Source organism: Narcine bancroftii, chromosome 5 (assembly GCF_036971445.1).
Source record: "Narcine bancroftii isolate sNarBan1 chromosome 5, sNarBan1.hap1, whole genome shotgun sequence".
In the NCBI taxonomy this organism is placed as follows: domain Eukaryota; kingdom Metazoa; phylum Chordata; class Chondrichthyes; order Torpediniformes; family Narcinidae; genus Narcine; species Narcine bancroftii.
The window spans coordinates 57,121,689-57,148,533 of record NC_091473.1 but is presented as its reverse complement, the minus strand read 5'-3'; the positions used below and the strand labels follow the sequence as shown (position 1 = coordinate 57,148,533).

The 26,845-nt window shown below is 42.1% G+C and overlaps 1 long non-coding RNA gene across 1 annotated transcript; it reads right to left on the bottom strand.

Moving 5' to 3' along the window:
- Window positions 1-20,397: 20,397 nt before the first annotated feature.
- LOC138763407 (uncharacterized) lies at window positions 20,398-26,584 on the bottom strand. Its single transcript, XR_011357532.1, has 3 exons — window positions 26,394-26,584; window positions 23,624-23,731; window positions 20,398-22,533 (listed from the first exon to the last, which is right to left on the bottom strand). It is a non-coding gene; the product is annotated as an uncharacterized lncRNA (long non-coding RNA).
- Window positions 26,585-26,845: the final 261 nt, after the last annotated feature.

Sequence of the window (26,845 nt, the reverse complement as noted above, 5' to 3'; positions counted from 1 at the left end):
GTTGCCAATATTTCTGATGACATCATAGTCCATGCGGCTACAAAGGAAGAGCATGACAGACGGTTGAGGTGTGTGCTATCCAGACTACAGGGGGCAGGCCTTACTGTGAATGGAGACAAGCGCCAGTTTGGTGTCTCAGAGATGGACTTCATGGGACACAGGCTTACATGGGAAGGACTGAACCAGCTGATGCCAAGGTGAAAACTGTTGCAGATGCACGTGAATGTTGCAGAATGCAATGGAGATGAGGAGCTTCTTGGGATTGGTTAATTATTGCACAAAGTTCATCCCTAACTTTGTTACACTGGCTGAACCATTGAGGAAACTAACCAGGAAAGGTGTACTATTCCATTTTGGCTCTGAGCAGAAGGAAGCATTCACAGCTCTGAAACAAAGTCTGACGAATGCTAATACTCTTGGGTATTATGATCCGGCTGCACCAACCAAAGTCATAGCAGATGCTAGTCCTGTTGGTTTAGGAGCCGTGTTGGTCCAGATGCATGATGTGGGACCAAGAATCATTGCCTATGCCAGCAGATCTTTGTCAGATGTGGAAAGGAGATATTCTCAGACAGAGAAAGAAGCACTCAGACTTGTATGGGCCTGCGAGAGATTCCATGCATATTTGTATGGCATTGAATTTGAACTCATCACGGACCATAAACCATTGGAGGTGATCTATGCCGCCAGGTCCAAACCGTGTGCCAGGATAGAACGATGGGTGCTCAGACTCCAACTGCACAAGTACAGAGTAGTTCACATTGCCAGGAAAGCAAACATTGCTGATCCACTGTCCAGATTGTTGAAAGATGGATGACCACAATCCAAGTCAGAATTGGGGACAGAAGCAGAGAGTTTTGTATGCTTCGTAACTATTCAGTCGACACCGGAAGCTGTGACAATGAGGGAAGTTGAGAGAGAGTCCGAACATGACTCAGAACTCATGGAAGTTAGAGAATGTATCCAAAGTGGACAATGGGACAAGTGCATTCACAAGGCATATATTCCCTTGAGAGACGAACTGTGTTGCAGTGTGTATTGAGGGGGTGTAGATTGGTGATACCACAGAGGTTGAGACCGAAGATCATATCATTAGCTCATGAAGGACACCTAGGTATTGTTGGTACCAAGCAAAACCACAGGAGTAAAGTATGGTGGCCAGGTTGTGATAAAGACGCAAAGAAATTCGTCAAAACCTGCCATGGGTGTCAACTTACAAGTAGGAGTAATCCTCCAGAGCCGATCCGGAGTATGCAACTCCCGACAGGACTGTGGATCGATGTAGCTATTGATTTTCTCGGACCTTTATCAACTGGTGAGTCAATCATGGTAGTGGTAGATTACTACAGCAGATATTATGAGTACTCTGTGATGAGGTCAACGACCACTGAAAAAACAATACAAGCATTGGCAGTGATCTTCGCGAGAAATAGATTGCCTGTTACGCTATACTCTGACAATGGTCCACAGTTCATTTCAGAGACATTTGCTGAATACATGAGGACCACAGGTATCCACCATCATAAAGTAACTCCTAAATGGCCGCAAGCCAATGGAGAAGTAGAGAGACAAAATCAGTCCATCGAAAAACGATTACGGATTGCTCATGCAGAAGGACAGAATTGGAGAGAAGCATTGCTATCCTATGTAGCTGTCTATCGGGCAACGCCTCATGCAACCACAGGAAAAAGTCCAGCAGAAGTACTTTTTGGGAGGAAAATCCACACAAAAATGCCAGAAATAAAGGAAATCAGAGACGACCAGGAGATGAGGGTCCACGATGCTGAAAAGAAGGGAGAAGCAAAGCTGTATGCAGACTCAAGGCGTGGGGCCAGGTACTTAGACATCATGCCTGGAGATAACGTTCTTGTGAGGCAAGAGAGTGGTGGTAAGCTAGTCACACCTTATTACCATCAACCCTACACGGTTGTATCCAGAAGCGGCAGTATGGTGACAGTCAAGTCTCCAGCTGGAGTCCTGTACAAAAGAAACGTGTCTGGTGTAAAAAAGTACCAATCCAGAGCGACACCGAGTGAAGTGGTTGGAAGTCCAATACGAGATGCTCAACCTGAGGGACCAGATGATGTTCCAGAGGTAGTTACCAGCATTCCCGATGAAGTGGCCAGAGTACCAGAAACACCAGAGGCCGCAGCGAGCAGTGTTTCCGGTGCTGAGGGTGAACAACCAAGTTGTGACAGTAGCATTGCAGGAAGGCCGAGACGGGACATAAAACCACCTAAGTGATATGAAGATTTTGTGCCATATTTCTAATCGTGCCCGCATTATCATGAAAGTGAAAGTTTGTGATAGTTGGAATGAGTTTCAATGAAGCGCAGTAATGTTACTCACCAAGGAAGAGGAATGATAATGGGAACATTTGGACAGTGATTTGATCAATACGTCATAAAGTACATGTATGAGTGCTGTATGAATTGCATTTTGTTTAGTCGACTATTTGGCATTAAATGAAAAAAAAACAAAAGAATTGGAATTTAAACATGTGAGGTATATAAATTTAAATGTTTACATTTTGCATATGAGATGAGCATTGTATTAGTATAATTACAGAAGAACAGTTGAGTTATTATATTACATTTGGTTATAACATGTTTATGTTACATTTTGTGAAGAGGGAATTTGAAGTTGTTTTTGTTTTGAATTTGAAGTTGTTTTGTTGGTTCAGAAGGCAGAAAAATGCTATTGATAGTGTTAAAGTGTTTACATTTAAACATAAAGATATAAAGTTTATTTCTGGTGAAAGGAGGGATGTCATGATAATGAATATGCATGATATGTATTAACCTGACCGGAAGTCAGATGGTATGCACTGGAGGTGGAAGGTGCAGGATGATGAAATAAGGGAAGCAGGAAAATAAAGACACTGAGATGTTCAACTGGTAAAGCATGTGGTGATGGTGTTATTAATTTCACATTTCGGGCCACAAATGTGACACCGGTGACCATGGTGTCATCAGCAAATATGTAAATGGGATTTCAATTGTGCTTAGTCACACAGGCATGGGCGTAGAGTGAAGGTGCGCCTGTGTTGACTGTCAGTGAGAAGGAGATGGTGTTTCTCATTCTTACTGACTATGGACTTCCAATTAGGACATCAAGGAACCAGTTGTACAGAGCCCCAGATTTTGAAGCTTCCTGACCAGTTACTGACCAGTGTTGAATCTGAGCTTAATCAATGAAAACCAACCTAATATACATATTACTGTTGTCTAGGTGATCCAGGGCTGTGTGGAGAGCCATGAGATTGTATTTGCTGTGGAGTGATTGCAGTGGATCCAGGTCTTTACTTAGGTATGATTAATTCTGCCCATAGCAAATGGAAGGGAGGCTCTTCCTTTATGTTATAATAGCATAGTGATGGTCCTTTCTCTTTAAATCAAGCCCACTCGTTGTTTTGTTGAGGCAAATTCTGAAAGCTATCGCAGCTCCATGATCATTTTAAATATTTCCTGTTCCTCTGCCTGACCAAAACAAGATGAAGAAAAAGGTGCCTCTGAACTGAATGCTGGGCAGATGCTCTTTTTATTTTGCAGCTGAGTGTTTGTCTCTTTCACTGGATGCCTGTCATGAATTGATGCACTTATGCCCTGACAGCACTTCAATCAATTCCCAATGCTTGACCAGAGCAAGATTGGAATTTTTTGCTTTATTTGGATTAGCAAATGTGGATAAGCGTAACTAATTATACACAATAATAACATCAAACAACCCTTTACTGCATGCAACATTTAATCGCCCTCTTATGAAATTACCTGTGTGGTGAATCTGAAGCAATCAGAACCAGAATTTGTTGAATGAACAAGTATGGAAACTTGTTTTTTTGCTGCAGCATCTTAGTGTAAACATTCATATTAAAACCATCGTACAACATTACCATAATTAAACAAAAAAGAATAATAGTGCACTAAAACTAAGGCAGTGTCTTTGGTTCATTGATTATTCAGGAATCTGATGGCAGTTGGAAAAAACTGTCCTTGTGACGTTGAGTGCTCGTCTTTAGGCTCCTGTACCTTTTTCCTGATGATAGCAGAGTGAAGAGGGTGTGGCCTGGGTGTTGGGGGGTCTTATTTTAATATTTTATTTATCATTTTTCAAACTCAAAAATGTCAACAATCCATAATAATCCATAATAAAAAAACACACTGTAATCTGCAATTATATACAGGTTTTCACCTTTACACAATGAATACACTCAAAGACAAAGGTGGTGGGGGTCTTTGAGAATAGAGGTCGCTTTTTTTAAGACACCACCTCACGTAGACGTCATCGATGAAGTGAAGACTCGTGCCTGGGGTGTCACAGGTCGAGTTAACAATCTTCTGGAGTTTATTCTTGTCCTGAGAGTTGGCACCTCCATATCAGGCAGTGATGCAACCAGCCAGAATGTTCTCCACAGTACGCCTGTGGAAGTTTTCAAGAGTTTTCAGTGACATACCAAATCTCAGAGATCTTGACACCCAGGAATTTGAAGTTCTTGATCCTCTCCACTACTGAGTCCTCGATGAGATCTGGGTCGTGTTCCCTTGACTTCCTCCTGAAGTCCACAATCACCTCCTTGGTTTTACTGACGTTGAGCGCAAGGCTGCTGTTGTTACACAACCAGCTGATCTTTCTCCCTCCCGTAAGCTTCTTCATTGCCATTTGTGATTCCACTGACAACTGTGGCGTCATCGGCAAACTTGTAGACAGCATTGGAATTGTGCCTGGCCATGCAGTCAAGGGGGCATAATGAGTAGAGCAGCGGACTAAGCACGCATCCTTGGGGTGTAAGTGTTCAGTAGAAGAATAGCAGGGCAGATTAAGATAAGAAGCTGGCCGTAATCACAGATATTACTTCATTAGTCATTTCTGAAAAGAGCATCAATCATGCCAAGGCAATGCTCACTTTGTATTTTCCATGCTATTTACTTTCTTGCTGGTTCTTGTTTGTATTTTTCTCTCTCTGCCACCAGTCAATGCTCCTGCAGACAGAAGGACTAAAGTGTCAGTTCTTGGGTAGACAGGTGATTCTCTCCCTATTAGCACCTGAGTTAGCCCAGATCAATCTTCTCCAGAGCTACATTCCCTCTCCTTCCTCTTTTTATCTTCTCTCCCCTTCCTAATGATCTCTCTCTCTCTCTCTTCTCTCTCTCTCTCTCTCATTTCATTGCTGCATCTCTAATAGTCTGACCTGTTTGAGAGCTAACTAATTAGTTTTTACAGTCAAAAAATTAATTAACGTACGGTCAGTAATTCCAACATGATATTGCTTGGGGACATAATTACTAGATCATTTCAAGTAAGTGCTCTGTTACTATTGGATTCTGTGTAAAGCTGGAGCACAATCATAATAAACACAGTGAAAAGTTAGCATCTTCCTGACAATCCAACAACAGGACATGGTTAATCATTCTGGATTGACCAAATCAAAACCAGTTATTGATTCTTCTGTGAGAATCTCTAGAAATAAACTCCAAGCATAGAAGCAAATAGCATGTGACTTGCCACTGAGTAAAGAGGTGTGAAATATGCTATAATGTAATTATGTGGGCTAGTTGGTTCAACTGGATAGATTAGGGAGGATTCAAGGTCATGTTTACATGTTATTTAAGGGTAAGGAATAGATTGAATGTATGTTAGCTCTTTACTCATGGTGGAGTGGATCTTTGGATCATGGTTTTCTTCTGAGATTTGAATTTGAAGATCACTTTTTCAAACATTGCCATTTCTTCCTTATTGTTGGCAAGTTTCCAATCCATGTTTTTATCTGCTTGTTCTTCCAACAGGCCTCCCAAATTTTATCCTCCATTAACAGATTCTAATACCACCATTCTATTCCTTAACCACTTGAAACCTACCTCACCCTCATTGGCCCATGCTCTTGTCAAGATTTGTGCCCTTCTGTGTACATAAAAGGAAACATTTTCTCCCCATTTGGAACCATCTGCACAAATGTCTTCTGTTGCAGCTAACTTTTCCTGTACCACTTTACTGACATCAATTTACATATTCTGTTGTATCATTTATGCCCACTGTTGATACGCATTTTTGTAGTGCACTCCGAAACTTTCTCCTCCCTTAGATTTTTTCACCTGCTTCTGTCTTTCCCTCCTGGGTTCAAATCATTCCAAATCATTTTGTTTCCTTTTTACGGATCATACTTTTTTAAGTTGAAGTTTACTGTCACATGATATCTGGTCCAGTAAGAAGAGTTCCACATCACTGGACCGTGTTTATATATTAAGATAACTGAGTTTAAAAGGCAAGAGCTTAATTTGTTGGGGATGGAATCACCCATCTTTACTCCTTCAGTCTGAACAAGAGAGAACAATGAATAAGCATTCTTAAAGTCTTAATATTATACCTATTAGACTGGATTGTAGTCTGTGATTTTATAGTTGGTAAATTATAATCAACTCTAAGAAATAAATGTCTTAATTTATTAAATGCATGAACTGTCAGTTCAGTGATATGAATCAAATCCCCAGCTGTGTATTTCTGTTATTGTTCCATTATTCCAAAGCTTGAGCAAATCTTCAACTTTCTGGAGACTTAAGCCACTTTCAGGTGGCCAGAATACCCCAAGGTAAAACCGCCTAAAATACCTGAGTGCGGCTCGTGGGAGTCCACCTGAGAGCGGAGGACCCTGACCCAAGGAGTACTTACCCAACCCTCGTCGGGTAGGTATATTCTCCGATTCCAAGCACTCCCCCTAGGCACCTGAAAGCGAGCGGGACTACGGCCACAGACAAGAGGAGCAGATGTTTTCTCTGCGGCGTCTCTCCCTGCTGCGGTCCTTTGTGGTGCCAAAACAGCTCCTTCAGTGCTGCCACCTGAATGTCGCTTCGCATACACCCGCAGCCGGCTCCAGAGCCCCATTCTCCCAGCTATTCCACCTGAAGGCGGCTTTAGTTAGTACCTTTCCCTGGTCAAAACCCTCATGGCCCATAGAAAAGGAGATGGATGGCTGCATAATATTTAATTTGAAATAAGGGAAGCAGAAAAAAAACTCTGTAGTGACCTGAAAGAAAGAGGTGATTGTTTCATCTTGTATTCTTATGTGTGAGTTATTAGACAACACATGGATGAAGGGAAAGGTTCTTTACTTTAAACAGCACCATGAGGCATGCCATGAGGCTGTAGGTCACCATTCCAGATCTCACATACTGTGTACATTGCTCTGTGTCAGCTCCTGGTGGCAGCCAAGTGTAATCAAACAGTAAGACATTGCTAGTTGCTTTGCAACCATGATCACTACCATTACGTTATCATCTGGAAAACCATGAAGGGGCAAGTTTCTTTGGCAAGACTCTGAAGTGGCTGATCAGAGGGAGTCAGTTTGTGTCCAAAGAGCAATTAATCTCTCTCTGAAAACCAACAAGAACCTTTCTGAGCGGTAACCATTTACCTTTCAAGCACCAAAGCCTGGTGAACTTTATAAATTTTAAATTCTGTGCACAGTATAAGAATTGCCTGATACCAGTGAACTTGGAGTAGTGAGAAGTGAGATTAGACTGTGAATCAAATAACTTCTCTGAATTTATATATACATTACATACACGTGTGTTTAAAATTAGAAGGGGGTTTAGTTAGGTTAAGTTAATAGTGATAAGTTAAAGTTTGATCCTGCTTTCATGCTTAAAGATAATTAAAAGTAACTTTTGTTTAAGTAACCATTTGTCTTGGTGAATTTCTATTGCTGCTGGGTTTTGGGGTCCTCTGGGTCCATAATAGTATTATGCTCAGCTTTTTATGACAGTGTTATAAAGACCACATTTACTGCTTGCTGGCAGTGTGCTCTGGACTTGCACATCTGAGACCAAAACAATCACCTTGGCTTCCTGTTGATTCAGCATTTTAACTCAATTGGATCTTGAAAAAAGGTTATGCAAAATCATGTGCTTTTCCGCACTTCTTTTTGTGAACTGTTTTTATGCCGGGGAGATTCTTCATTGAAAATCCACTGTCTTCGCTATTCCTCGTTTAGGATAAACGCAACACATCTGAGATTCATTCAATGGAGGAAAGTCCACACAGATCCTAATGTGAAAACACTCTGTGTATGTCACTGGCAAGGTTATCAGTTGACTTAGCTGGCTTTGAAATGGTTGGTCCTACAGGATGCATTACCAATAGAGGTGGTGTCTAAGTTGTTTACCATTTCAAAAGACTCTTCAATCATAATTTTGTTCGTTGAAACTCTTCAGAGTCAGATCAAATATGAACAAAGGAAGCTCCTGCTTAATGCCAGATTTTGATCTCTTTCACCTAATCAATTAGTAGCCGACTGTGTTGAACATTACTAAGAAGAATCACTAAAAGTTGCAAGGACCAAAACCAATTCACTCAGAATGCAGAGACTCTTTAAAGAACAGAGGAAACAGAAACTACAGCAACCTCTTCCAGGGAAAGCAAGGTAATTTTTAGACAAGTTTGAGGTGTTGCATTATAGGAGGACAAAATTGGGATAAGAATTACATGGTAATGGTAGGGAATTCAAAGTGTGATAGAATAGAGGAATCTGGGATAAACATAATTTCTTGGAAGTGGCGATTCAGGTAGATAGGGTCATAAAGAGAACTATTGGCACTTTGGCCTTCATAAATCAAAGTATTCAGTACAGTAGTTGGGATGTTACGTTGAAGTTGTATTACATTAGTGAGTCCAAATTTGGTACATTGTGTGCAGGTTTGCTCAGCTTCTTACAGGAAAGATAGCAATAAGCATTGTGAAATGTTGTATAGTGAGGACTTGATTTCCTGAAGCATTGGGGAATGAGGGGAGATTTGATAAAGATATACAAATTTATGAGGAGTACAGGTAGGGTAAATGCAAGCAGGCTTTTTTCCACTGAGGTTGGGTGAGATAAGAGCTAGAGGACATGGGTTAAGGGTGAAAGGTGAAATATTTGAGGAGAATATTAGGGGAAACTTCTTCACTCAGAAGCTGGTGGAGTGCCAGGGGAAGTAGTGGATGCAGATTTAATTTCAACATTTAAGAGAAATTTGAATAGGCACCCTGGATGGGAGGGATATGGAGGGTTGTGATCTGGGTGCAGTTGACAGGACTATGCACACTGAGAACACTACAGCATGGATGAGGAAGGCCTGTTTCTGTGCTGTATATCAATGATTAGCTACAGGAGACAACAGCTAATCACATGTGCAGGCTAATTTAGGAAGTTACATGGGATCTGATCTAATGCAATGCTACATCAAAAATATGTACAGGTCTTTGTAAAAGCAAATGCATGATCCACATATGATCATGGGGTGCACAAGAGGAGCCAACTCAAGAGAGACATAACATGAAAGGAAATGACATTCACATTGTTATACAGTTGGATAAAGGAAAACAGTGGATTTACTGCCAGGCACTATATATGATGTATTGAGGCTATTTTGTTCTCTTTGAAACAAAGATGATGAAGTGGATATCTGAAAATAAAGGATAAATGGGAGGGAAATCTGGGGTTGTTTATGATCAGGCAGACAGCTTGGTCTTTCCCCCACATAAAGTAAAATGGCAGTCATCCCATCAAAAGGAATGGTGTGTGGTGGTACATCACCAGCCTTCTGCAGGGGGCAACCTCTGTACCTGTAGAAATGTAAGGTGACAGGACAACACCTGGCTGGCTGCCAATTAGTCGGCCTGAATGGATCAAGCCCCACTCGGTCGGGTGTCAATCACCCTCTGGGATATAAGCCTGTGCTGGCCTCTCGAGGCCTCACTCAGAGTTGCTGCAGCCACAGCCAGCCTGGCTCTGTGGAAGTCTTTGTGGACTAAAGCCTGTTGTACGGTATTTTTACCTTGTGTGTGTATGATTCTGTCTAACAGCGCACCACATGGTGAGACCCCAAATAAATAGCCCCTTGGAATAATTTTGCTTCTCACTTGGAACACGGTTTAGGATCTGCAGTCAGTTGCACCATTTCAGCAAAAGGCCTCTGTAGTGCATGTCGAAAGGATCAAAGACTTGATTCAAGCCAAGGCTTTTATTAACCAAAAGACTGGAATGTATCACATGTAGGTCGACAAGTCCAGAATTATCTGAGTCTGGCTTGGAGCAACCCTTGAAGGCCTGCCAGTAGGCGTGGCTATGCTCTCAGCCAATCACAGCCATCCTATACTACAATATACACATATATACATCGGAGATAGAATCCGTACTATCACATTCACCCCTTCTTTGAGAACTGACCCCGGGGTGAATGGAGGGCTGTAAAAATAAAAAATGGGGGAGGCAGAGAGAGAGACTGGTGGGAGGTTAGGGGCTGTAATGGTCGGGGAGCCTGATCATCCGGCGTGACCGCCATGGTGCTGGGATTGGGGCCGCTGGAGTCACATTGCTGGCGGGCTCGTTGATTGCGTGCCCTGTCTCTCTCAATTCCCCAACGGCGTTGTCGACAGGCTGACCTGAGTTGTTGCCACTGCCGCTGTTGAGGTGGTGCTGATCCCTCTGTTCAAGCACATGACTTAGGGGAGAAGGATTTGGAGGAGATTGAGTTGGGAGCAATACCAGGTCTGATCTGGCTTGGGCTAGGTCCCTTACTGAGACTGTGTCCTCCCACCCATCTGGGTACTCGATGTATGCGTAATGCGGGTTTGCATGGAGCAGCATCACTCGAACAACTCGGTTGTTCTTTGAGTACAGGACGTGGCGTCGCAGGAGGACAGGTCCGGGAACCATGAGCCACGCTGGCATGGTTGTTCCCGATTTGGATTTCCTCAGGAAAGAGAACATCCTTTAATGGGGAATGGCATTCATCACGGTGATTAGGAGGGAGCAGATGCAGTGTAGAGCGTTAGTGAGTACATCCTGCCAGCGAGCGGTGGGGAGGCATTTGGACCGGAGGGCAAGTGTGACCGCTTTCCAGACGGTGGCATTCTCTCTTTCGACCTGCCCTTTACCACATGGGTTATAGCTGGTGGTCCTGCTCGAAGCAATAACATGCTTCAGGAGGTACTGCCACAACTCAGCACTCATAAACGAGAACACTCGGTCACTGTGGATGGAACTAGCATACCCAAAGATTGCGAATATGCTGTGCAAGACCTCTATGACTGAGGAGGCAGTCATGTCCGAGCAGGGCACAGTGAATGGGAAGCGAGACTACTCGTCGATCACCGTAAGAATGTAGGTGTTACGGGTGGTCGACAGTAGGGGCCACTTGAAGTCCACGCTTAGACATTCAGAAGGCCGGGTGGCTTTGGCTTTGATGACATGGGTGTTCTCCGAGCGGAAGAAGTGGGGCTTGCACTCAGTGCACACCGGATAGGCTCAGATCATGGATCGAATCTCCTCGACCGTGTAGGGCAGGTTGCGGGCCTTAACGAAGTACGCGAACCTAGTGACCCCCGGATGACAGAGCTCCTCGTGGAGCCTCTGCAGTCTGTCCAGTTGTTTGTTGGCGCAGGCCCCCTGGAGAGCACATCTGGTGGGTCGTTGAGCTTACCAGGCCGGTACAGTATGTTGTAATTGAAGGTGGAGAGTTTGATTTTCCACCTTGCGATCTTGTCATTCTTGATCTTACCTCGCTGTCTATTGCTAAACATGAAGGAGACCTCGCGTTGGTCAGTCAGCAGTGTAAAGTGCCTGCCAGTGAGGTAGTGCCACCAACAACGTACTCCTTCAACTGTGGCCTGGACCTCCTTCTCGACAGAGGAGTGTTGGCTCTCAGGGCCCTGGAGGGTCCTGGAGAAGAAGGCTACCGGCTGGCTGGCCTGATTCAAAGTGGCCACCAGTGCAAAATCAGATGTATCGCTCTCTACTTGGAACAGAATGGACTCATCGATGGCGTGCAGCATTGCAGCAGAGATGTCTGATTTGATGCGGTCGAAGGCCGCTCTGGCTTTGGTTGACAGGGGGAAGAAGGTGGTCTTGATAAGTGGCCGTGCCTTGTCAGTGTAGTGTGGAACCCATTGGGCGTAGTACGAAAAGAAACTCAGGCAGTATCTGAATGCCTTTTGGGTGTGGTGGGGTGGTAGGTCCATGAGGGGATGCATGCAGTCAGGGTCCGGCATTACCACTCCATTCTCCACCACGCATCCAGAATTGCGAGCCGAATGGTCCAGAAGACACACTTGTCAAAATTGTAGGTTAAGTTCAGCTGAATCGCAGTCTGAAAAAATTTCTCAAGGTTGGCATCATGATCCTCCGTGTCATGGCCACAGATGGTGATGTAGTCCAGATACAGGAATGTAGGTGTTAACTCATTCTGGTCTACTATCTGGTCCATTTCCCGCTGTAAAACCGGGGTGTCATTCATGACCCCAAAGGGTACCCTGAGGAATTGGTACAGCCGCCTGTTCGCTTCGAAGACCGTGAAAAGTCGGTCTTCCTGGCGGATCGGGAGCTGCTGATGGTCAAATGTTGGTCAACGGTGGAGAACACACGGTATTGGGTGATCTGATTCACCACATCCGTGATCTGTGGGAGGGGGTATGCATCCAGAAGCGTGAAGCGTTTGACTTTCTGGCTGTAGTCAACCACCATCCGCAGCTTCTACCCATTTTTAACAACCACCACCTGGGCCCTCCAGGGACTTGAGATGAGTTCGATAATGCCCTTGTCCAGCAGTCTGCACACCTCGCTTGTGATAAATTTCCTGTTCTCGTAACTATACTGCCCGAGGGATAAGGGTTGCAAAGAGTGCTGGAGGAGCAACCCGGAGGGTGGAGAGGCTACACATGGGACGCCAGGGTGCAAGGGCAGGTGGTGTGGGCTATCGCTGGCAGGAGGTCTCTGGGGTGGAGTGGTTACAGACAGAGAGTGGCACGTGGGGCCCCCCATAGTATAGGGGAACAGTTCGGAACTGACACTGAAAATCCAGTCCCAGCAATATGGTTGCGCACAGTTGAGGGAGGACTAGCAGTTTAAAATTTGTAAATGTGATTCCATGGCTTTCAGGGTCACCATGCAATACCCCTTTACCCCAGTCGAGTCTGATCTTGTCACCAATGAAATCTTTTGGTCAGTGGGGAGAATGATCTGTCTGGAACGGTGGGCCAGGTCTGGATGGATAAAACTCTCAGTTGACCCCAAGTCAAATAAGCAGTTGGTATGGTGTCTGTGCACTTTAATCAGTTCCATCACTTTTGTGAGGGGATGGGGGCAGTCCTGGTCCAGGATCACTGATGCAACGACTTGTTCTGGGGACAGTGGAGTCTTGCGTGATGATGTCACGCATCGTCAGGCCTGAAGTGCACTACGTGTGCGTGGTGACGTCACTGGAGCAGTCGGGCTGGAACTGTCAGTGGTGAATGACTGGGGCTGCTGCTTGCAGTCGGCTAGGGCCATTGGGATTCCAACGGTAAGTGTTGGGGTTTGCTTCTTGCAGTCGGCGGTGGGGCTGTCGGTCGGACAGTCGTCGTCGGTAGTGGCAGTGGGTACCTGGTTGGTGGCAGCAGTAGTGGCGGCAGCAGTTACCAGGTCGGCGGCAGCAGTCGCTGAAGTCTGGGCTGGAGCCGGGGCTGAGGCGACCATCACTGAGGTCATTTGAGTCGGAGTCAGGGCCAGGCTCTGGGCAGCCATTGCTCCGTGTGGGTGATCCAAGCGAGCCAACATCATCGCGGCAAGGGTGCAGTGTCCCTTCCGCGGCCCTGCCCCGTGACATCAGGCACTGCTGCGCAATCAAGCCCTCGCTCTCTTTGGACGAGAGCTCTGATGAAGAGAGGTTTGAATGAGGGGATGGTGGTTGGGCCTCACATGAGGCACTGTGCTTGGCGGTGGCCATTTTGGAGTCACAGACTACAGCAAAGTGGCCATTTTTAAGGCACTTCTTGCACCTGGCTTTCCTTGCAGGACACTGGGGCCTGCTGTGCTTGTCCCTCCCGCAGAAGTAGCACTTTGGGGTCGCATCAGTCAGGGTAGCAGCAGCAGACAGGCCATTGGTGGGCCGTGGGGTAGTAGGGTTAAGGGGAGGCATCCTACTCACTTCATAGCATGGGGTACAGCCCTGAGAGTAAGCATCCATACTTAAGACCGCAGCCTCCATCGTCTCTGTGATCCAGGTCACGTCTTCTAGGTTTTCTCCCCCATGCTCTAGCAGGTGCTGCCTCACCTCATTTGATTGGACCTCGGCCACATAAGCATCCCGAATGAGATCGTCGGTGGTCTCAGCTGCAGTTCTGTCTGTGCAGGCACAGGCTCTGCCCAGTACCCTTAGTGCTTGGAGGTAAGCTCTACAGGACTCACTGGGCAGTTGCCTCCTGGTCGCAAGCTTGTATCGGGCATAGACCCTGTTCACAGGTTACTTGTAGAGTCTTTTCAGCACCTTCATGGCTGCTGTGTAGGTGGCTGCATCCTGGATGCTCTTGTAGACCCTCGGGGACACCATAGTCATCAATACTAGCAGTCGATGGCCGCCTTCCTCCACGGCAGGGTCAGAGAGTTGTAGGAAAGCCTCAAAACACCTCACCCAGTGTTTGAAGTCATTTGGGGCAGTAGATGACTGCGGGTCGATGTTGAGGTATTCACTGGATGTCGAGCATACACTCCATCCCTAGAAAATTTCGAAAGAATCAAAGACTTGTTGATCCAAATCAAGGCTTTTATTAACCAAAAGACTGGAGAGTATCACATGTAGGTCGACCAGTCCAGAATGATCTGGGTCTGGCTAGGAGCAACCTTTTAAGACCTGCCAGTAGGCGTGGCTACACTCTCAGCCATTCACAGCCATCCTATACTACAATATACAGATATATACATCGGTGATAGAATCCATACTATCACAGCCACTCACCTGAAACATTAACTTGGTTGCTCTCTTCACTGATGCTTCCTGGTCCGCTGAGATATTTCCAGCAATTTCTGTTTTATTTCAGATTTTAATTCTTCTCCAATTTTTATTAATTTGCAAACGACAAATTTGCATTGTGTTGATCCCAATAGAATTTTTTTGGTACATACTTTTGTGAATATTACATAACATATAACATAACAATTACACCACGGAAACAGGCCATTAGGCCCTTCTAGTCCGCACCGAACCAAACACCCCTTTCTAGTCCCACCTCCCTGCACAATGCCCATAACCCTCCATCTTCTTCTCATCCATATACCTGTCCAACCTTTTCTTAAATAATACAATTGACTCTGCCGCCACTATTTCTCCCGGAAGCTCATTCCACACGGCTACCACTCTCTGAGTAAAGAAGTTCCCCCTCATGTTACCTCTAAACCTCTGCCCCTTAATTCTTAACTCATGTCCTCTTGTTTTAATCTTTCCTCCTCTTAACGGAAATAGTCTATCCACATCCACTCTGTCTATCCCTTTCATAATCTTAAATACTTCTATCAAATCCCCTCTCAACCTTCTACGCTCCAAAGAATAAAGACTTAATCTGTGCAATCTCTCCCTATACTCTAGATGCTTAAACCCAGGTAACATTCTGGTAAACCTTCTCTGCACTCTCTCCACTCTGTTTATATCCTTCCTATAATTAGGCGACCAGAACTGCACACAGAACTCCAAATTAGGCCGCACCAACGTCTTATACAATCTCAACATCACCTCCCAACTCCTATATTCCATGCAATGATTGATAAAGGCCAGCATACTAAAAGCCTTCTTCACCACCCTATTCACGTGAGTTTCTACCTTCAGGGAACGATGTACCGTTACTCCTAAATCTTTCTGCTCTTCTGTATTCCTCAATGCTCTCCCATTTACCACGTATGTCCTATTCTGATTCTTCTTACCAAAATGAAGCACCTCACACTTATCAGCATTAAATTCCATCTGCCATTTTTCAGCCCACTTTTCTAAGCAGCCCAAATCCCTCTGCAATCCTTGAAAACCTTCTTCATTATCCACTACGCCTTTGACAGATAGCCCTGATAGCTCCGATTTCTTGTCAGGATGAAAATCAGAAGATATTTTGAAGAATTGCTAAAGGATTCTCTCTGAGGTCATTTAATGCAGAGCCCTTTGCATTTTTTTAAAATTTTCAATCTTTTTTATTAGTTTTAACATTTACAAAATACACAGGTTCATATGGAACTAAAAATAATAAAATGAATTAATATTCAGTTGCAAGTATCAAATTACAATGAACAAAGTACATATGAACCCATGTTAATAAATGGAAAAAAAACCATATATTCCTAATCTATGAATCAAACTCTGCCCTTTGAGGGTTGCTGGCCAAGTTAAGGATTCCACTACTAAAAAAATAACTATGGGGTCATGAGAAAAAGAACAAAGATAATTAATCAACAAGTTTTGAAAGTAATTGAGAAAAGTACCACAAAGAGAAAGCAAGTTAAGATCCATTGCAATAGTGGAACAATTAATTTCTTTCTAGAGACAGACATACCTTCACATCCAACAACCATTGAGTATGAGTTCTCAGCAAAATGGCCCTTCTAACAATAAGGGAAGAAAAAGCCACTACATGGGATTGTGAAAAAGACAATATTAAATCCATTCACCACCCCCCCCCCCCACCCAACACACCAAAAATAGCAATGAAAAGGCTAGGAGTCAAGTTAATTTTAAGAATTAACAATAAGGTGTGAAATATCCCTTGCTAGAAATTAAAGAGAGAAGGACATAGCCAAAACATATGATAAAAAGTATCTTCCTCAGTAATGCATTTATCAGATTCAGAAGAGATGTTAGGATAAAATTTTGTTAAGTGAACCTTGGAGAAGTGTGCCCAATGGATTACTTTAAATTGAATGAATGAATGCCTAGCACAAAGAGAAGATGAGTGAACATAATAGAATCTCGTGTAGTTTCAGCAAATGATTGTTGAATGTCTTGTTCCTATATTTTCTTAATACCACCCAGGGAAATATCCCTAGATCTTAAAAGTAATTCATAAAGGGCAGAAAGCAATTCTTTATGATTAGGTTTAAAATTATATGCTTCCCAAATAAGGTTAAGATCTAAGTCCTGGAGAAGCTTCAATGATAAAGAATTTGAGAGGCTCCTTTAAATAATTTAAGAGGCTCCCAATCTGTAAATAATGAAAAAAAGTGATGTTTAGGTATTTTAATTTAATAGATAATTGTTCAAAAGAAGCAAAATTTTGATCAATATATAGATCTATAAAAGATTGGATACCCAAGGTTAGCCATTGAATATAAATGATATCTTGGACCAAAGGTTTGAAAAAAAGGAGTCACATAGAATAGGGGTCATCAATAAAAACCTTAGGTAACCAAAATGTTTTCTATATTGAAACCAAATTCTCTGAGTGTGTATGACTACCAAATTATCAATGAACTTGGAGGCCAAAAAAGGCAAGGCAAGGGTGCTCCATGTATTGAAAGGAGTGATTACCTTTTAGTAGACTTAATCTCTAGGTCAATCCATCTTGAAACACCTTGGTATTCATTATGACAAATCCAAATAATAATAGATCTAATATTCACTGCCCAGTAATAAAATCTAAAATTAGGAAATGCCAAACCTCCATTTTTTCAGTATTTTGAATAATTTTTTTTGAGGCAGGGGGCTTGATTTTCCAAACAAGAGATGAGAAAATCTAATGAATCAAAAAAGGATTTAGGAACAAAATCTGGAAAAGCTTGAAAAATATATATAGGAATTTAGGCAAAATATTAACTTTGATAGTCTTAAGATGTCCAATTAAAGTCATCCAAAGATCACTGAGATAGGAACTTCTTAACATGATTCAGTTTTCCTTAAACAGAGCTCCAATTTCTTGTCACGAGGAAAATCAGAAGTTACTTATTAGAATCGCTAAAGGATTCTCTCTGACGTTATTTAATACAGAGCCCTTGCATTTTTAACATTAAACATTATTTGAACTAGAATACACAAACCTGTGAAGAGCAAGAAGGCTCCAGGATGAGTTTTAAAAAATCATTCTTTTCCAAACTTTTTATTAAATTTCAGATAAACAAACATAAGAATGATGCAAAGAGATGGGGATAGCATTAACAATGGTTAACATGTACAATACAGACATCAAGCAACATATGTAAACTGAGCCTCCCAATCAAAGGTTAAACTTCCCTAAAAGGAATCACATTTTATTACAGAAATAACCCCCTAACTAAGAAACAAAACAAAAAATAAACAAGAGCTGGGCTACCGTTTCAGCGGTTAAACAATAATTTTGTGGTTAATTCCACTCCTCTACACTCACAACGTAAAATGTTGAAAAGGATTCAGAAAGGGTCAACTTACATCATATGAAAATGTTTCTTCAAATTTAACCGAAGGGTGAACAGTACCACTTCTTAATATTTTCTAAATTTAAACATGCTGGTTTGGGGCTGGTTTAGGGTCTTTCCATTTGAGTAGAATGTTACTTTAATAGCCAGAAGATCTCTTCTCCTCAAATGGAAAGTTAAAAAAAAAATCATTCTATCAAAAATGCAAAAGGCTATTTCTGTGCTGCAACTTTCTTCTGCAGGCAAGCAATTGCCAATGATTTTTTTTAGTCAAGATATAAGTTACATTCGATTCAATCTGAGGGCATTGAGACAGAAATCCTTGTAACACTGCTGGAAGTTATAGCTTCAGCAGCTTGTGTTCAGTCTCAATCACAGGTGCTGTCTGGGTGGAGTTTGCACATTCTCCCTGTGACACACATTGGTTTTCTCCAGGATTTCTTCAGTTTTCTCTGACATCTCAAAGCTATGTATATTGGTAATGCAGGCTCAATGTTAACATTTAAGAAGAATGCAGGTATATGGATGGGAGAGGTTTGGAGGCTACGGATTGGGTGCAGGTCAGTGGGACTAGGCAAAAAAAAGGTTCGGCACAGGCTAGAAGACTCAAAGGGGCCAGTTTCTGAGCTATAATGTTCTATGGCTCTATGGTAGGTTAATTGGCTGCTGTAAATTACATCGAAGTGACGATTTGTAGAATTGGTGGTGGGGCAGAAGAGCAGTGGGGTTATGGGTGGGAATGTGGGCAAAATAAGAAATAGCCTTGATGGTTGGCATTGACTCGTTGGGCCGAGTGGTCTGTGTCTGCTCTGTCTCCCTTTCTGACTATGACAATAATGGAAAACTACATCACTCAAAGGGCTGTCTTTTTTGAAGCAGTTTTTCACAGCTTTATTCCCTTGAAGCAATGTACACTTTTAATTATTTTAACTTCATACCCATACATTTTCACTTCCTTCCTTTCTTTTAAATCAATTTCAGATTTTCAGGATGGCTGTTCGCATTATCAGTGAAAGCCCTTTCTGTGCGTTAATTTACTTTTTTGCAAAAACTTATCTGCTGCCTTTGATGTGTAAATATTTTTAGGAAAAACAACCACTGGAATCCAGAGCCCAGAGCTCACTCATTTACATTACAATATGCCAAGTGCACTAATACTCAGGAATAGAAGGATGATACAGCACTGCCAGTAATAAAGCTGCCAGATCAACAAACCACCGCACATTGCTCTCTTGGGTGCTGCCACTTCAGGATTAAAGGGTGTCCACTTCGAACAGATATGCAGGGATTTCTTCAGCCAGAGGGTGGTAAATCTGTGAAATTTGTTGCTGCAGGTAGTTGTGGAGGCCAGGTCATTGGTGTATTTCATACAGAGATTGACAGATTCTTGGTTAGCCAGGGCACCAAAAGGGAAAGGCAGTGGGAAAATGGATCAGCTCATGATTGAATGACTCTATGGGCTGAATAGCCTATTTTTGCTCCTACCTCTTGTGGTCTTTTTTTAAAAATCTTCCATCCTCTTTCAATATAGCTCCTCACCCATCACGCTTTTGACTGCCGACCTACTATACTTAATTTAATAATTCCCAGTGCAATCTATCCATGGGATCACCTCTCACCTTCTGGGTGGCTTCCTCCAGACATGACATGCAACACACAGAGGCACTTATTCCTTCAACTCTGTCCTGCTGTTATTTCTTAAGTCCCTTCCTCCACCCCAGACAAATGTAGCTTCACCTATTACAACATAAAGCCTACTGGGTACTGTTCCTCATATGTTGTTGGGAAGCTTTCATGGGTTATCCATAATTTTAGGAGATAATTATGTTTAGCCAGTAGAGGAAAACATTACCTTGAATGGCGCATCAATATATTGAAGATCAAGTTGATACACCCTTGTCGTGACTTACACCATGAAGATGACTGCAATGTTTGCGACAATACCTTCCACTGTGGATTGAGGCAGTGCAGAACATGCAAATGAGACTATTATCTATTGTGCCATCATTGGATTATACTGTCCCATTAGTATGCACTTATTTCACAAGATGGTATGATCCTTACATCCACTGATGGAGATGGATTTCCAGCTGGATTCTTCCAGAGAAAGGAAGCAAATTTTGAAAGGATGAGATGGTCAAAGGTTCTGTGGAAATAAAATACCATCTCTTTCCCAGACCTGTGCAAATTCTTTGCTGAAGATACTTCTGTTGCTTTCTGTGTATCTACCTACATATTCAATGGTAAGATAATGAGTTAATGATGGAATTAATGTATTTCTCTTGGAGCACACTCAAACAGGTCCAGGCTCAATACATTGATGTTTGCCTATAGATGAGTGATTATTATAGCAAGCATAGATTTTTAAAGCAATGCTTTTCATGCAGATAACACGGCTATGTTGAGGATTATTTAAAAACAAAACAAAAATATAATTCAAATTTTGATCAAATCTTTAGATGTGTTTGCAGAGACTTGCAGCAATCTGTGTTTTCCTATTTATTTTTGCCGCTGCTATTCAAAATTTTAATACCTGCTTGTACAAAAACTTTAAATGAGAAGAGACAAGTTTGAGCAAAGAAATTCAGAATCCCTCTCATCGAGTCATAGTCTTTGTAGAGATATGGTATGGAAACAAGCTCTTTGGCCCACTGAACCTGCGCTGGCCATCAACAGTCCACTTGTTCTCATTCTCCATTAATCCTGTTTTCATTATTTCCAAATTCTCATCAAATCTTTCCAGAACCTACCACTTACATGAGCATAAATTTGTAATGGCTGACTAACCTACCACCCCGCATGTCTTTGGGATGTGATAGGACACAAAAACACATGGAGGAAATTCACAGGGTCACAGAGAGAATGGGCAAGCACCCAGGGTTGGGATTGAATCTTGATCTCAGGACTGTGAGGCAGCAGCTCTAGTAGCTATGCCACTGTGCCACCCATCTGTGGAAGTCCACACAGGATGATGAGTGTGAAGTGGAACCAGAGAGACTCCTGTTCATCATAGCCTTGATCATTATATGCCTTCCATCATCCTTCGAAGTATTCCTTTGGACATACCCATAATGTGTTCTGTTTTTTATGACAACTTTTTGATCACCTAGATCCAAATACACAAAGCTGGTGGATAAACTCAGCAGATCCCAGAGCATCCATAGGAGGGAAAGATATATAGCCAACATTTCAGGATTGAGCCCTTCATCAAGGTATGATTGAGCAGAGCTAGTGTAAGATAAATGCCAATATGGTGCAATGCCAAGACAAGGCAGGCACAGTTAGGGTCATGGCTATCAAAATGCTCTTCATGCGCCAATGACCTGGGTTCGAATCCGACACTCTCAGTTCGGAATCTGTATGTTCTCCCCGTGACCTGTATGGGTTTTCTCTCGGTGTTCCAGTTTCCCCCCACCCTCCAAAATGCATGGTATTAATGCGTTAATTGTGTGTAATTGGGCACCATGGGTTTCATTGGCAAGTAGAGCCTTCTACTGTGCAGCATCATTTAAAATTAAAACAGATAAGGAGTATGAATCCAAGCCATTTTAAATAAGCAGAGTAAGAAAGGGACATAATGATGCAAGAGCATTTTACCTCAAGTTAGAGAATTTGGTGTACATTACAGAGGATGGCAAAGTGACAAGATGGAAGATAGGATGTTCTAGTGTACATTGAACCTCACTATGGAACTGGAGGAGGCCACAGATAGATAGGCTGTAAAAAAAAAGAGTAGAATTGAAATAGCCCAATATGGACAAGGAGCAGGAGTTCTGATTGCCTGACCATTTATCTAATGTAGAGGATACTGCCTTGTGAACACTGAATGTAGAAAACCCATATAGAAAAAGCACAATTTCTATTGTTGCCAGCAACACAAGAAAGGAAAATATATAGGCAGTAGTCTTTTTTTTCTGAACAGCTTAAATTGGAAATGGGATTGATTGTCAGTTGAGAAGACCAATATGCATTGGAGGAGGAGGCTCTGTGATGAAACCTCCAGGAATGTATTCAACTAGAGCTAGCAACCTGATTGACTCCAAAAGACCACATTTCAACTCCCTCCACCAGCCCTGACTGACTTCCAACTCAAATACAGTCAGGAATAAGTCAGTGTAGCCTGAGGGTGGGCTGTGTGGAGGATGAGGGAGCCAACAGATTGGGAGGGGGACCCAACAACTTTAACATTACAGTCTAAAAGATACTCTTCATTGATTCTCCATTCTACATCTTATCAAGTTCCATTATCTGACGATCAAAACTTTTGGGTTTTATTTGTGCCTTCTGGAATTTTGTTTATAATAACTGCTACCTGTATAACTTCTGTCTGCTGCTTCTTTATGCTGATTCATCATGAGTTGGCAATCCACAATCATTCAGTGTGTCTAGAAAAATCCAAAAACTTGAAATAACCTTTCCTCTATTTGAAAAGTTAACCCTATTTCTCTTTCCCTTATTACCAATGGACCTGAAAGTGTTTACAGCACTTTCTGTTTAGATTCCTACCTGATAAGTGGCAAGTAATACATCTACAGTTGTGGCACAGTGATTAAATTAATGGACTGGTAATTCAGGATGCATGCAATAATAATTAATCCAGGGAATTGAGATCAAATGGTATCATAGTAGCTGTATAAATTACATTCAGTTAAATAATACTGAATCTAAAATGAATGTTAAAAAAACAACAAAATAAAATTGAAAATAAACAAAATTAAATGTTAACAAATCATTAATCTTGATCATTATGTTGTAAATATCCTTTCTGTAAGGAAGTCTTCTCTCCTTATCCTCACCCCATCCTGGCCAATGTGTATCTTCAGAGCCACCAGTTAAAAATAGAAAATTCTTAGAGCTGAATATTGAACCCTATTTCTCCTTCTACAGATGTTGCCTTGACTTGCTGAGTTTTTCTGCCATTCGATTATTTTTCATTTCAGATTTGCAGCAATTGTAGATTCCTTATTTCCACAACTACCAATGTGGTTGGTTCAGAATTACCTACTCAGACCCAAGATAATAAGGGATATGAAACAAAGGCCAATTAATTTTGTTTGGCTATGTAGTTGAATTTGCAAAAGTTGCTAAATATAAAAGTTTTATCTTTTACTTTCTATTCCATACAAGAAGTATTATTTAATTTTTCACCCATTGAAAATATTGAGCCCTAAATTATCTGATCTTAGTTGGTGTCATTGACACCAAGGCATGGTTTGTAGTGTTGGGAGACGCCCGGAGTATGCAATCAAATTTTGTTTGAGAACAAGTGATATTCTGGTCAGGTAGACAGAAAGGATTTTTAAAAACAAGTTCAAAATATCCTTTAAAGGAATGCAACATGCCCACTGAGTCCTGGGAATCTATGGCTTATGACCAATGAGAGGGGAGATGGAGAATTTGGGATGGTATGAGAATCACAATTCCTTTGAGATATACAGAAGCACTGCACAAATGAAGAAGGAGTGAACTACTCACCCCCTCGGTCACCTCCTCACAAATTTGTGGAGGAATCTGAGGTTCTGACTTAGTCACATCAGAACCACAACATCCCAATGGATCCAGGCCATCTTGAATCCTGAGGGGCTACCAATAAAAAAGAAAAACAAGAAAAAGAAGATTTAGGGGAACAGAGGAAGGAAAAGAAGACTAAGATGAAAAAGTGAAGGGGAAACAAAAGAGAGAAGGAAGAGGGACAGAAAAGGGAAGAAGAGGGATAGTGTATGGCAATGGTATATGGATAAATTACTATCAGTATTGGTTGAGTGTAGGTCAGTGGAGTTAGGTGGGAGAATGTGTTCGGCATGGACTAGAAGGGCCAAGTTGGCCTGTCTCTATGCTATAATTGTTATATAGTTATATTGTTAGATTTTGCCATAAAAACAATGGAGAAATGGTGAATCAGGTACTAGATGGGGTTTATCAGTTTTATTGGAGGTTACCCTCACCAGAAAGATTGAAGAGACAGGAACGCTTAGCTTGGGGGGAGAAAAAGGAAGTCTGATCAGCCAAAAAAAATTGTAATAAGATTTATTTGGGTCAGAATGGATAAAAATTAATGCAGCTATTTGAGGAACCTAAGATAGGGATTGTAAATACACCACAGAGACTAATAAATTTAAAAAGGATATTGAGGCAAAAATGTATCCAGAAGTTGATTAGAAGATGGAAGATAATAGCTAATGGCCAAAATGGGGTGATGGCCAAAGCAGCATTTAAGTAAGAATGCCAAAAACATATGAATGAGGTAGGAGTAGGAGCACAGCTATTGGAAGGGCATCAAATCAATGGAAGGGACACAGGCAAAATTTCTCAGGTTGTTGTCTGGGAATGGAGGGATTACCTTATAGGGAGAGGTTGGATAGGCTGGGTCTTTATAAGATGGTGTGAAGGAGCCTGATGGATGACTTATTGAGGTGTGCAAAATCATGAGGGACCAGGATAATGTGAAATTTCAGTCATGTTCCCATAAATGATTCTAAAGCTTGAGGGTATAGGATTAAGGTGAAAGATTTTAGAGGGACCTAAGGGGCAACTTTTTCACTCAGAGCTAGCAACCTGATTGAGGGTGGTCCATGTTAGGAATTACCTGCCTGTGGAAACTGTAGAAGCAATCACAATTACAAAATTCAAAAGACATTTGAACAGATATATGAATAGGAGGAGCTGAGAGGGATTTGGACCAAATGTAAGCAAATGCCAATTTAGTTAGCATGGACTAGTTGGGCTGTAGGGTCTGTTCTCTGCAGCATGACTCCATGATCCAATAATTCACAGGAAGAGAATAAGTATGGTGGGAAGAAATTGATGAGGAGTTGGAAAGACTGGCATAAACCAGTTGGGCTGCATGTTGTTCTGTTGTGCATGCAATATAATAAGTGTGGGAAATATGCTATCTGGCCTGACATGTTGTCATACAAAGAGGAAACTATAGGCATCACAAAATATATCTTTCCTCTTTTTTTAAAAAAGGCTACATTTTGCAGCTACTAACTGAATCCAGCCAATGTAAGTTTTATACTCCTGGCGTATCAGTATGTATAATGAGGGCAGGAACAATAAATACAGTTGGCTACTTGAAGAGGAAATTATGAAATTCTGCCTCAAGTAGAGTGAATGGCCGAAAACCACTCACTTTTTATATTATTTTTAAAGCAAAAGTTGTGACAATGTCAATGAACAGGTTTTGAAACAACATCTTCCCAGTGGTGGTGAGTTTTAATTAAGATCTCACTGAGATTATGGGTCAACCCAAAGGTAACACAAATGCTTCAATTCAAGGATTCCACGCATGTATTGTTGTTCAGTGCTCCAAAAACATGAGAACAGATTATGCAATTGCTTCTGCACAGTGATTCTACAACTTGATTTCCATTGGGAGAGATGATATAATGGCTTAAGAAATAATTGCAAGAATAGGCCATTCGGCCACTCAAGCCTGGTCCCTTATTCAATGAGATCATTGCTCATCTAATACTGGTCTCAGCTCTACCTTCCTCCTGCTTCCCACCACCCTTGACTCCTCTTCAGGCTAAAATACATTAATTTTGGCCCTCATTATATTCAGTGTTGTATCCTTCACCACTCTCTGGGATATATTCATAACCCTTTGAGAGGCAACATTCCTCTTAATTTCTAAATTAAGTGGACAATGCCTTGTTCAGCAGTATGTTTTATTCCCCTCCCTCCTTGACCATTCCCAACCCTTACCCAAATTTCTAACATACAAGTCCTGGCACTTCCAATCCTTGCTTGCCCACTGCAGTCCTCCCCCTTGCTTTCTTTGCGACCTCGCTGTCATTTTTAAAGGTCTCATCTTCCATCTAGGATAAACAATTCCCTGACCTGTTCCCTTGCTGACATGTCTATCCAAGGTCTCATGCACTGTCAGATTGAGACCACCCACAATTTGGAGGAACAACAGTTCATCTTCCATCTGGGCACCCTCTAAGTGGATGGTATTAACATTAACTTCTCCAGTTTCCATTAAAACCACCCTACCCAACTCCATCCCCTCTCATTTCCTTTAATTCTATTTTCCCTTTTCTCGCTGTCTCTTCCACAGAGCTCAAATGAATTCTCACCTTTCCTCTTATCATATCCAATTAACACCTTTTGGTTGTTAGTCTGCACTTCTCCCCCTCCCATTCTTCCACCTCACTCTCTATCTTAATTGAGATGCCTGCCTGCTTTTTGCTTATTCTTTGAAGCAGGGCTGAGGCTCGAAACGTCAGTAATATATCTTTACCTCCTATGGACACTGCGACTCCAGCATTTACTGTGTGTTTTTACTGCAATCACAGTGTCTGCAGACTTCCGTGCTTCTCTCATTTTTAGACATCCATAAGAAATCCTGGCCTTAGGATTCCATTTGGCACCAGTCAGTGACGTCACAGATTGAGCTTGCGGTTCACAATGGCAACAAAGCCCCTGCCTTGATGGGTCAAGGCAGGGTCTGTGTTACCATGGTGACATGTGAGATAAACAGAGAGGAAAACAATGTTTGAAGAACAATTCAGAAATACCTAAGAACCTAGGTAGATATTCTGGTTTGTGCAGTAATATATATGTTGCATATTGTCAGTTATTTTCTGCCAAGGGTGATGAATCTCAAGGGTAAATTGCAGAGAATAGATCATTACAGCCATTTAAGTAGGAAGTAAATACATTTTTGGAAGGTTAATGAATTAAGGGTGAAGG